At 37.4% G+C, this 12,963-nt stretch overlaps 1 protein-coding gene across 3 annotated transcripts in view; it reads left to right on the top strand.

The window, feature by feature from the left end:
* The window catches only part of WIPF1 (WAS/WASL interacting protein family member 1), a 189,245-nt gene that overhangs the window by 34,558 nt on the left and 141,724 nt on the right, over nucleotides 1–12,963 (top strand). The window contains exon 1 of one of the 3 annotated variants that reach the window (XM_053698467.1): nucleotides 4,366–4,389. The exons of the other annotated variants lie outside the window; for them this stretch is intronic. The gene's annotated coding sequence lies outside the window, so the exon portion shown is untranslated. Of the gene's footprint in view, nucleotides 1–4,365; nucleotides 4,390–12,963 lie in introns of those variants that run through there. 3 annotated transcript variants of the gene reach the window in all.

Genomic DNA, 12,963 nt, shown 5'->3' with positions numbered 1-12,963 from the left:
ATAGTTGCTATTGGGCTATTTTGTTTGTTCGTATGGAGATATGCCCTTTACCGTATGCGGCCTACCATGTTTTAATGACCCCCCCCCCCATATAATATGCTTCCTTGATGAGAAAGATTAACTATGCGGCTTATCTAGTCTATGCCGCACCCGCCTGCAACAATCTACTAACATTGTCGATTCCTACTTATAAGTTGAGTTTAACATTATGCATCTAATAATCCATTTTTGCTATCACTCAAAGTACCATTTGTTAAGTTGTTCTAAACCAGCAGGTCCAAAAGTGACCATTCAAATTGTTAATTTCAGCTCATGTAAAATAGAAAAAGAGGTTCCATATGATTATTCCTATTGAGAATTTTGTCTTCTATTTATATAGAAATTGTCACATTGAAATATACCATTTATGTTTGTCTTACTGACATGTCTTATATAAGTTGTAATGTTTTCGCACAACCTCAATAAAAATTAATTAAAAAAAAAACCCAAAACCCCCCCCACTAAATTACAGAAAATAAAAAAATTACAAGAAGTTTAAACTAATTACACCTAATCTAAGCCCCCTAATAAAATAAAAAAGCCCCCCAAAATAATAAAATTCCCTACCCTATCCTAAATTACAAAGTAATCAGCTCTTTTACCAGCCCTTAAAAGGGCTTTTTGCGGGGCATTGGCCCAAAGTAATCAGCTCTTTTACCTGTAAATAAAAATACAATACCCCCCCAACATTACAACCCACCACCCACGTACCCCTACTCTAAAACCCACCCAAACCCCCCTTAAAAAAACCTAACACTAACCCCCTGAAGATCTCCCTACCTTGAGTCGTCTTCACCCAGCCAAGCTGAATTCTTCATCCAAGCGGGGCAGAAGAGGTCCTCCATCCGGTTAAAGTCTTTATCCAAGCGGGGCAGAAGAGGTCTTCCATCCGATTGAAGTCTTCATCCAAGCGGGGCAGAAGAGGTCTTCCATACGATTGAAGTCTTCATCCAAGCGGCGCAGAAGAGGTCTTCCATCCGATTGAAGTCTTCATCCAAGCGGCATCTTCTATCTTCATCCATCCGGATCGGAGCGGCAGCATCCTGAAGACCTCCGATGCGGAACATCCATCCTGGCCGACGACTTCCCGACGAATGACGGTTCCTTTAAATGACGTCATCCAAGATGGCGTCCCTCGAATTCCGATTGGCTGATAGGATTCTATCAACCAATAGGAATTAAGGTAGGAAAAATCTGATTGGCTGATTCAATCAGCCAATCAGATTGAAGTTCAATCCGATTGGCTGATCCAATCAGCCAATCGGATTGCCCTTGCATTCTATTGGCTTATTGGAACAGCCAATAGAATGCAAGGTCAATCCGATTGGCTGATTGGATCAGCCAATTGAATTGAACTTCAATCTGATTGGCTGATTGAATCAGCCAATCAGATTGTTCCTACCTTAATTCCGATTGGCTGATAGAATCCTATCAGCCAATCGGAATTCAAGGGACGCCATCTTGCAACTCTAAATACCAGCGGTGCTTACGGACGCGGCTAGCTTCAAAAACGTGCTCGTGCACGATTCCCCCATAGAAAACAATGGGGCTGTTTGAGCTGAAAAAAAACCTAACACCTGCAAAAAAGCCGCGTTCAGCTCCTAACGCAGCCCCATTGTTTTCTATAGGGAAACACTTCCTACGTCTGCACATAACACTCTAACATGTACCCCGAGTCTAAACACCCTTAACCTTACACTTATTAACCCCTAATCTGCCGCCCCCCGCTATCGCTGACCCCTGCATATTATTTTTAACCCCTAATCTGCCGCTCCGTACACCCCCGCCACCTACATTATCCCTATGTACCCCTAATCTGCTGCCCTAACATCGCCGACCCCTATATTATATTTATTAACCCCTAATCTGCCGCCCCCAACGTCGCCTCCACCTAACTACACTTATTAACCCCTAATCTGCCGACCGGACCTGAGCACTACTATAATAAATGTATTAACCCCTAATCCGCCTCACTCCCGCCTCAATAACCCTATAATAAATAGTATTAACCCCTAATCTGCCCTCCCTAACATTGCCGACACCTAACTTCAAGTATTAACCCCTAATCTGCCGACAGGAGCTCACCGCTACTCTAATAAATTTATTAACCCCTAAAGCTAAGTCTAACTTTAACCCTAAACTCAATCTGATTGGCTGATCGGATCAGCCAATCGGATTGAACTTGATTCTGATTGGCTGATTCCATCAGCCAATCAGAATTTTCCTACCTTAATTCCGATTGGCTGATAGAATCCTATCAGCCAATCGGAATTCGAGGGACGCCATCTTGGATGATGTCCCTTAAAGGAACCGCCATTCTTCAGTTGGACGTCGTCGGAAGAAGATTGATCTGCGCTGGAGGTCTTCACGATGGAGCCGTTCCTCATCGGATGAAGATAGAAGATGCCGCTTGGATCAAGATGGTTGCCGGTCTGGATTGCCTCTTCTTCCCGGATAGGATGAAGACTTTGGAGCTTCTTCTGGACCTCTTCAGCCGCAGGATTATGGATCGCCAGCCCCCGCTTGGGTTGGATGAAGATTTTGGAGCCAGGACCGATCGGTGATACCCGGCGAGGTGAAGATAAGGTAGGAAGATCTTCAGGGGCTTAGTGTTAGGTTTATTTAAGGGGGGTTTGGGTTAGATTAGGGGTATGTGGGTGGTGGGTTGTAATGTTGGGGGGGGGTATTGTATGTGTTTTTTTTACAGGCAAAAGAGCTGAATTCTTTGGGGCATGCCCCGCAAAGGGCCCTTTTCAGGGCTGGTAAGGTAAAAGAGCTTTGAACTTTTTTAATTTAGAATAGGGTAGGGCATTTTATTATTTTGGGGGTCTTTGTTATTTTATTAGGGGGCTTAGAGTAGGTGTAATTAGTTTAAAATTGTTGTAATATTTTTCTAATGTTTGTAAATATTTTATTATTTTTTGTAACTTAGTTCTTTTTTATTTTTTGTACTTTAGTTAGTTTATTTAATTGTAGTTATTTGTAGGTATTGTATTTAATTATTGTATTGATAGTGTAGTGTTAGGTTTAATTGTAGATAATTGTAGGTAGTTTATTTTATTTATTTATTGATAGTGTAGTGTTACGTTTAATTGTAACTTAGGTTAGGATTTATTTTACAGGTAATTTTGTAATTATTTTAACTATTTTAGCTATTAAATAGTTCTTAACTATTTAATAGCTATTGTACCTGGTTAAAATAAATACAAAGTTACCTGTAAAATAAATATAAATCCTAAAATAGCTATAATATAATTATAATTTATATTGTAGCTATATTAGGGTTTATTTTACAGGTAAGTATTTAGCTTTAAATAGGAATAATTTATTTAATAAGCGTTAATTTATTTTGTTAGATTTAAATTATATTTAACTTAGGGGGGTGTTAGTGTTAGGGTTAGATTTAGCTTTAGGGGTTAATCCATTTATTACAGTAGCGGCGAGATTCGGTCGGCAGATTAGGGGTTAATAATTGAAGTTAGGTGTCGGTGATGTTAGGGAGGGCAGATTAGGGGTTAATACTATTTATTATAGGGTTATTGAGGCGGGAGTGAGGCGGATTAGGGGTTAATAACTTTATTATAGTAGCGGTGCGGTCCGCTCTGCAGATTAGGGGTTAATAAGTGTAGGCAGGTGGAGGCGACGTTGAGGGGGGCAGATTAGGGGTTAATAAATATAATATAGGGGTCGACGGTGTTAGGGGCAGCAGATTAGGGGTACATAAGGATAACGTAGGTGGCGGTGCTTTGCGGTCGGCAGATTAGGGGTTAATTATTGTAGGTAGCTGGCGGCGACGTTGTGGGGGGCAGGTTAGGGGTTAATAAATATAATATAGGGGTCGGCGGTGTTAGGGGCAGCAGATTAGGGGTACATAAGTATAACGTAGGTGGCGGTCGGCAGATTAGGGGTTAAAAAATGTAATCGAGTGGCGGCGATGTGGGGGGACCTCGGTTTAGGGGTACATAGGTAGTTTATGGGTGTTAGTGTACTTTAGAGCACAGTAGTTAGGAGCTTTATAAACCGGCGTTAGCCCAGAAAGCTCTTAACTACTGACTTTTTTCTGCGGCTGGAGTTTTGTCGTTAGAATTCTAATGCTCACTTTGAATGTCCCTTTAAGTTAATGCAGATTGTTGTTTCATACATTGTATTTGAGTTATTCCCTGTATCATAGGTAATCATATGTTAAAACACATTTGTGCACAGCAGAGATATGAGTGTTAGAAAAAAAGAAAAAAAAAAGAATACGCTACAGTGTGAAGAGGAAGTTTGTTGTAATTTGCAACTTTTACAGGAAACGAATATTTTGTGAGATTTAGAGGAACTTCTCTGGTAACTCTTACTGAACAACAGGTTAGTGCTTTCTTAAATATTTTAACGTCATTTTTTTGTATCGGGGATCTTTTTTTTAATTTTTATTTTATCAAAAATCTGTTTTGTTAAACTATTATGGTAAATATGTAATGTTTAATTCTAATTAGAATGATGTTTCCTAAGAAAAACAGCCTGAAACATTAACTATTTCTGTATAGACTAAACAGTAACTGCAAAGTAAAAAAAAAACGTTTTATGCTCTTTTGCCACAAAGTATATACTTGGATTGTTAATACAATTTTGAAAATGGGTACTTTAATTTTAACAGAAGGAACTGTTGAAACAGTTTATGTAAGTTTTTTTTTTTAAATCCTATTTGGTATAAAAACTATTCTTGTTTTTAATGAGGTTATTAAACCCATAGTAGAGGTATTTGTGTTATAGAGAAGCCGCTATGTATTTCTTGTTTTTGTCTTGACTGTTTCTCAGTTACAGACATATTTTAATAACTGATAGCTGCAGGTGCTTTCAGTAGAACTAAAAAAAGAGATGAGATTGTGGTGTTTTAATAAATAAATAATGAGATTGAAGTGGATACTCAATAATAATATCCCTGGCAAGTGGATGTGGCTTTCTGAATATATATGTTTGTGTTTTTGCTTGAATTTTTGTGAATATTAGCAGCCTTTGAAATGAGGATATGGAATTTTCGCAACACAGTCCGGACTAGCAGTAGCCTTCGGTATTACTTAAAGGGATATTAAAGGGTAAATACACGCTAGACATAATGATGTGTTCAAAGCAAAACCTTAGAGTAATATATAGATGCATTTTTGCAATTATATTATTTGTTTAAATATTGTAAATATTGAGTTTCTATAAAGTACTTTAGTCTCTATAAAGTAATGGGTGCCACCACCTTTGAACTAGTTTTCTATTTATCTCTGCTTGTGCAAACAAACCTATGTGGAATCCCATCTTTTATTGCCCATTTTATATCTGTCCCTGTCTTCAGATATGGGGCAACTCAAGTTTTAAACATCGTGGCATCCATTATTTTATAAAAACTCAGTGGAATTTAGAAAATCAGCAATGTTCAGAATTAAATTACAGTAAAAGGGGACAAAATAAATAATGAGCATATTGCAAAGTTTACATGTCATTAAAGGGATAGAAAGGTCAAAATAAAACTGTGCATAAATACATTTCAATTTAAAATAGGAACACTTTTGCAAAATACTTCGGGCCCCATTACATATTAACTAAATTATTCCTATTTAAAACTAAATACTTAACCTATAAAATAAACCCTAAGATAGCTACAATATAGTTAATAATTACATTGTAGCTATTTTAGGATTTATTTTTATTTTACAAGCAACTTTGTATTTATTTTAACTAGGTACAATGGCTATTAAATAGTTAATAACTATTTAATAGCTACCTGGTTAAAATAATTACAAATATACCTGTAAAATAAAACCTAACCTAAGTTACAATTACACCTAACACTACACTATCATTCAATTAATTAAATAAACTACAATTAGCTAAAATTAAATACAATAAAATAAAATAAACTATAGTACAAAAAAAACAAACACTAAATTACAGAAAATAAAAAAAATTACAAGAAGTTTAAACTAATTACACCTAATCTAAGCCCCGTAATAAAATAAAAAAGCCTCCCAAAATAATAAAATGCCCTATCCTATACTAAATTACAAATAGCCCTTAAAAGAGCTTTTTGCGGGGCATTGCCCCAAAGTAATCAGCTCTTTTACCTGTAAAAAAAGAAATACAACCCCCCCAACATTAAAACCCACCACCCACACCCAACCTTACTCTAAAACCCGCCCAATCCCCCCTTAAAAAAACCTAACACTACCCCATTGAAGATCACCCTACCTTGAGCCGTCTTCACCCAGCCGGGCAGAAGTCTTCATCCGATCCGGGCACAAGTGGTCCTCCAGCCAGGCAGAAGTCTTCATCCGATCCGGGCAGAAGAGGTCCTCCATCCGGGCAGAAGTCTTCATCCAAGCGGCATCTTCTATCTTCTTCCATCCGACGAGGAGCGGCACCATCTTGAAGACATCCGACATGGAGCATCCTTCCTGGCCGACAGACTAACGACGAATGAAGGTTTCTTTAAATGACGTCATCCAAGATGGCGTCCCTTGAATTCCGATGGGCTGATAGGATTCTATCAGCCAATCGGAATTAAAGGGACAGTAAACCTTAAAAATAATGTTATATAATTCTGCACATAGTGCAGAATTATATAACATTATTTAAGTGCTATAGTTCGAATAGCCTTTTTTCTCTTTAAATATGTAAAAATTACGGCGCTTTTACAGACCCGCTCTCTGCTCTCTGCTGAGCGGGTCTGTAATTTTTAGTCAGCGCATCGGGCCAGCTGTATAGTCACAGCCCGGCCCGACCGCGCCATAGCACTAAGTGCAGCTCAGGAGCGAGCTGCACTTAGTCTTATGGCGCGGTCGGGCCGGGCTGTGACTATACAGCTGGCCCGATGCGCTGACTAAAAATTACAGACCCGCTCAGCAGAGAGCAGAGAGCGGGTCTGTAAAAGCGCCGTAATTTTTACATATTTAAAGAGAAAAAAGGCTATTAGAACTATAGCACTTAAATAATGTTATATAATTCTGCACTATGTGCAGAATTATATAACATTATTTTTTAGGTTTACTGTCCCTTTAAGGTAGGAAAAATCCGATTGGCTGATGCAATCAGCCAATCGGATTGAAGTTCAATCCGATTGGCTGATCCAATCAGCCAATAGGATTGAGCTTGCATTCTATTGGCTTATTGTAACCGCCAATAGAATGCAAGGTCAATCCGATTGGCTGATTGCAATCAGATTTTTCCTACCTTAATTCCGATTGGCTGAAAGAATCCTATCAACCAATTGGAATTCAAGGGACGCCATGTTGGATGACGTCATTTAAAGGAACCTTCATTCGTCGTTAGTCCGTCGGCCAGGAAGGATGCTCCGCGTCGGATGTCTTCAAGATGGTGCCGCTCCTCATCGGATGGAAGAAGATAGAAGATGCCGCTTGGATGAAGACTTCTGCCCGGATGAAGGACCTCTTCTGCCCGGATCGGATGAAGACTTCTGCCCAGCTGGAGGACCACTTGTGCCCGGATCGGATGAAGACTTCTGCCCGGCTGGGTGAAGATGGCTCAAGGTAGGGTGATCTTCAATGGGGTAGTGTTAGGTTTTTTTAAGGGGGGATTGGGTGGGTTTTAGAGTAAGGTTAGGTGTGGGTGGTGGGTTTTAATGTTGGGGGGGTTGTATTTCTTTTTTTTACAGGTAAAAGAGCTGATTACTTTGGGGCAATGCCCCGCAAAAAGCCCTTTTAAGGGCTATTTGTAATTTAGTATAGGATAGGGCATTTTATTATTTTGGGGGGCTTTTTTATTTTATTAGGGGGCTTAGATTAGGTGTAATTAGTTTAAACTTCTTGTAATAGTATTAGTAGTAGTGTTTGTTTTTTTGTACTATAGTTTATTTTATTTAATTTTATTTAATTTTAGCTAATTGTAGGTAATTTATTTAATTAATTGAATGATAGTGTAGTGTTAGGTGTAATTGTAACTTAGGTTAGGTTTTATTTTACAGGTATATTTGTAATTATTTTAACTAGGTAGCTATTAAATAGTTATTAACTATTTAATAGCTATTGTACCTAGTTAAAATAAATACAAAGTTGCCTGTAAAATAAAAATAAATCCTAAAATAGCTACAATGTAATTATTAATTATATTGTAGCTATCTTAGGGTTTATTTTATAGGTAAGTATTTAGTTTTAAATAGGAATAATTTAGTTAATAATAGTAATATTATTTAGATTTATTTAAATAATATTTAGGTTAGGGGGTGTTAGGGTTAGACTTAGGTTTAGGGGTTAATAACTTTATTATAGTGGCGGCGACGTTGGCGGCAGTTTAGGGGTTAATAGATTTAATAGGCTATGTGGGCTATGGCGGTTTAGGGGTTAATACTAGAATAGGTTTATTGCGGTGTGGGCTATGGCGGTTTAGGGGTTAATAATTAGGCTTATTGCATTGTGGGGGATTGTCGGTCTAGGGGTTAATATATTTATTATTAGTAGTGAGAGGGGGGATTGCGGATATAGGGGTTTTACGTGTCGGGCTTATTTTTGGGAGGCAGGTTAGACTTTTACGGGAAATGTAATATTTCCTTTACTTTTCTTGGGCGCAGGCAGTTTCGAAAGTGCCGTAAGTCTCTAACGACTCCAGAAATTTGTATTTACGCTTATTTCTGGACATCGCTAGTTTATCAGACTTATGGCACTTTAGGAACTGCCGGCGGGGTATATGTAATACCCCGAAGTGCAAGGGGAAATTACGGGCGGCGCGGGTTCCCTCGCTTGCGCCAAAACCTGCGCCGTATATCGGATCGCGCCCAAGGTTAGCAAAAATGCTTGTAGTATAAGTTATTACTGTTTTCTTGCAGCATATGCACATATCCTGTGAGGGTCTTGCACCAGTATTCAAGCTTAAAGAGCTTCTATGAATACGTAATTTGTGCCATACAAGCCACCACTGTGTGGTGTGATGTTTGAATACTGGTGCACAGGTTATCAAATAAAACAGGTAAAAAAATGTATACCTCTGATATGCAGAATTATGTTATATCTATTCCAACATTTACTGTCCCGTTAATGACTGGCTCTATGTTTACTAATGAGTTACTCCTGCCTCTTGCTTAAGTAATTAGGTACATTTAGGTGATGACTACAAAGTATTGGCCACTAATTGCCAACTAATGAAATTTATTTTTTTCTTTCAAGAATTACTTATTCATTTATTGGTTTAGTTTGATAGGTTAATGTACTCAGAATCTGTTTATTGATGGGCAACTGCCCAGAGACTTTAGGGTCTGTATTTTTAACATAGTCTTTCTTTCTAAAGTATTTGTTTTGATTGTTCATAAGAGGAAATACTTAAGTTGTCAACTTAGAAATAATGCAATTATTGAGAAGTAATACAATTTTCGATTAATTTGACATTTAAGTGATAATGTACAGGGGTGTACTCACTTCTCTTGTATATACTGTATGTACAGTTGTGCTCATAAGTTTACATACCCTGGCAGAATTTATGGTTTCTTGGCCATTTTTAAGAGAATATGAATGATAACACAAAATATTTTCTTTCACTCATGGTTAGTGTTTGGCTGAAGCCATTTATTATCACTCAACTGTGTTTACTCTTTTTAAATCATAATGATAACAGAAACTACCCAAATGATCCTGATCAAAAGATTACATACCCTGGGGATTTTGGCCTGATAACATGCACACAAGTTGACACAAAGGGGTTTGAATGGCTATTAAAGGTAACCATCCTCACCTGTGATCTGTTTTCTTGTAATTAGTGTGTGTGTATAAATGGTTAATGAGTTTATGGACTCCTGACAGACCCTTGCTTCTTTCATCCAGTGCTGTACTGACATTTCTGGATTCTGAGTCATGGGGAAAGCAAAAGAATTGTCAAAGTATCTGTGGGAAAAGGTAGTTGAACTGTATAAAACAGGAAAGGGATATAAAAAGATATCCAAGGAATTGAGAATGCAAATCAGCAGTGTTCAAACTCTAATCAAGGAGTGGAAAATTAGGAGTAAACACTGTTGATTGATAATAAATGGCTTCAGCCAAACACTAACCATGAGTGAAAGAAAACGTTTTGTGTTATCATTCATATTCTCTGAAAAATAGCCAAGAAATCATAAATTCTGCCAGGGTATGTGAACTTATGAGCACAACTGTATGTATTTTAAATGCAGAACTCAGATCAGTAATATATATTTTGTTCAGCCTTATTAAAAACATATTTTCTTTTTCATTTTGTGTAGGAATAGTAATACCTATTAAAGTGACATAAAGGTCAATAGTACAAATGACAAATCTATGCTGTTTTAACACACATTTTGATATTAGGAGATCAGCATGTATGACACACACCCTGTGCTCTTGGAGCCTAGACAGGCACTGATATTTCTGCACCATGTACTAGCTTGTTTATCAATTTAATATACAAAAGTATTCTTACTAATTAGAGGCTAAGTACACTCTGAAATTTGCACTTGGAGGAAGTGAGAAGTACCAATCTGTATGTTGAAAGGACATTCTAAAGCAAAAATATAAAGAGTGGAAAGAGGGCGCCACAATAGCGTGATACCGTCTGGAATGCAGGTACAGATAAAAGTAAGTATTATGCTTACAAATGGTGTGGCACTGTGCTGTGACCAGTGCAAGAGAGCAGGCTAGCACTTATCAGTGGCTAGTACACTGTGGAAGCCAAGCTCCAAAGGCACTTGTCCTAGTTGAAACTTTGTATATGTCTCCTGTTGGCTGGACTTCAGGTGCTGCAAATGTGTAATCTTTTATGTGTTGTTCAGTTGGTATTGATAAACCACAACACAGACAACTTCAAATAAAATAACTTTTAATACTTATGACGCGTTTCTCAACCTCAAACGGGTCGTTTCATCAGATAAAAAAGTGAATACCATCATTAACAATTGTTAACAATTTATACACATTTGTGTATCTAAAGAGGAAGTTGTCATCAGATGTGTAATCCAATAGAAAAACATTTGTGTGCATTCAGCTGTGGAAACCAAATCAGGCTCCCAGCTGTTACAATTTAAAAATTTAGATAGAGTAACAAGGTTAAAATGGGATGTGTATATGTATGGGAATCTAAACTTTTAACCTGTTGGTTACATTGTGAAAATGAATAAATAAAACAATCTTATCACTTTGTTTTCATTAAAAGTTATTACATATATAACCTCACTTAATAGTTTATTGTAATGGACACAATCCTTTTGAATATAGAAGAAATGTTTAATTATAAAAATAACAAAAAAGTGTGTATGTATGGGAAATAAATAATTCATTAAATGATAAGGATCTAAATAGGAGTCTGAAAATTTAACCTATTGTTTGTATTGTGAATGTGAAGAATTAGGAAAGTGTTACTAGGTTTTCGTAGAAGATAGATACTTATATAGCCTCAATATAGTTTGTTAGGATCGGAACAGCCAATAGAATGCGAGCTCAATCTGATTGGCTGATTGGATCAGCCAATCGGATTGAACTTGATTCTGATTGGCTGATTCCATCAGCCAATCAGAATATTCCTACCTTAATTCCGATTGGCTGATAGAATCCTATCAGCCAATCGGAATTCGAGAGACGCCATCTTGGACGACGTCCCTTAAAGGAACCTTCATTCTTCAGTTGGACATCGCCAGATGAAGATGGGTCCGCGTCGGAGGTCTTCAGGATGGAGCCGGTCCTCATCGGATGAAGATAGAAGATGCCGCTTGGAAGATGATGGTTGCCGGTCCGGATCTACTCTTCTTCCCGGATAGGATGAAGACTTTGGAGCCTCTTCTGGACCTCTTCAGCCACCGGATGATGGATCGCCAGCCCCCGCTTGGGTTGGATGAAGATTTTGGAGCCAGGACGGATCGGTGATACCTGGTGAGGTGAAGACAAGGTAGGATGATCTTCAGGGGCTTAGTGTTAGGTTTATTTAAGGGGGGTTTGGGTTAGATTAGGGTTATGTGGGTGGTGGGTTGTAATGTTGGGGGGGGTATTGTATGTTTTTTTTACAGGCAAAAGAGCTGAACTTCTTGGGGCATGCTCCGCAAAGGGCCCTGTTCAGGGCTGGTAAGGTAAAAGAGCTTTGAACTTTAGTAATTTAGAATAGGGTAGGGCATTTTTTTATTTTGGGGGGCTTTGTTATTTTATTAGGGGGCTTAGAGTAGGTGTAATTAGTTTAAAATTGTTGTAATATTTTTCTTATGTTTGTAAATATTTTTTTATTTTTTGTAACTTAGTTTTTTTTTATTTTTTGTACTTTAGCTAGTTTATTTAATTGTAATTGTATTTAATTAATTTATTGATAGTGTAGTGTTAGGTTAATTGTAGGTAATTGTAGGTAGTTTATTTGATTAATTTATTGATAGTGTAGTGTTAGGTTTAATTGTAACTTAGGTTAGGATTTATTTTACAGGTAATTTTGTAATTATTTTAACAATTTTAGCTATTAAATAGTTCTTAACTATTTAATAGCTATTGTACCTGGTTAAAATAAATACAAAGTTACCTGTAAAATAAATATTAATCCTAAAATAGCTATAATATAATTATAATTTATATTGTAGCTATATTAGGATTTATTTTACAGGTAAGTATTTAGCTTTAAATAGGAATAATTTATTTAATAAGAGTTAATTTATTTAATATATTTAACTTAGGGGGGTGTTAGTGTTAGGGTTAGACTTAGCTTTAGGGGTTAATACATTTATTAGAATAGCGGTGAGCTCCGGTCGTCAGATTAGGGGTTAATAATTGAAGTTAGATGTCGGCGATGTTAGAGGGCAGATTAGGGGTTAATACTATTTATTATAGGGTTAGTGAGGCGGATTAGGGGTTAATAACTTTATTATAATAGCGGTGCGGTCCGCTCGGCAGATTAGGGGTTAATAAGTGTAGGCAGGTGGAGGCGACGTTGAGGGGGGCAGATTAGGGGTTAATAAATATAATATAGGGG

Source organism: Bombina bombina, chromosome 1 (genome assembly GCF_027579735.1).
Source record: "Bombina bombina isolate aBomBom1 chromosome 1, aBomBom1.pri, whole genome shotgun sequence".
NCBI classification, from domain to species: Eukaryota; Metazoa; Chordata; class Amphibia; order Anura; family Bombinatoridae; genus Bombina; species Bombina bombina.
This window is presented reverse-complemented; position numbering and strand designations above follow the sequence as displayed.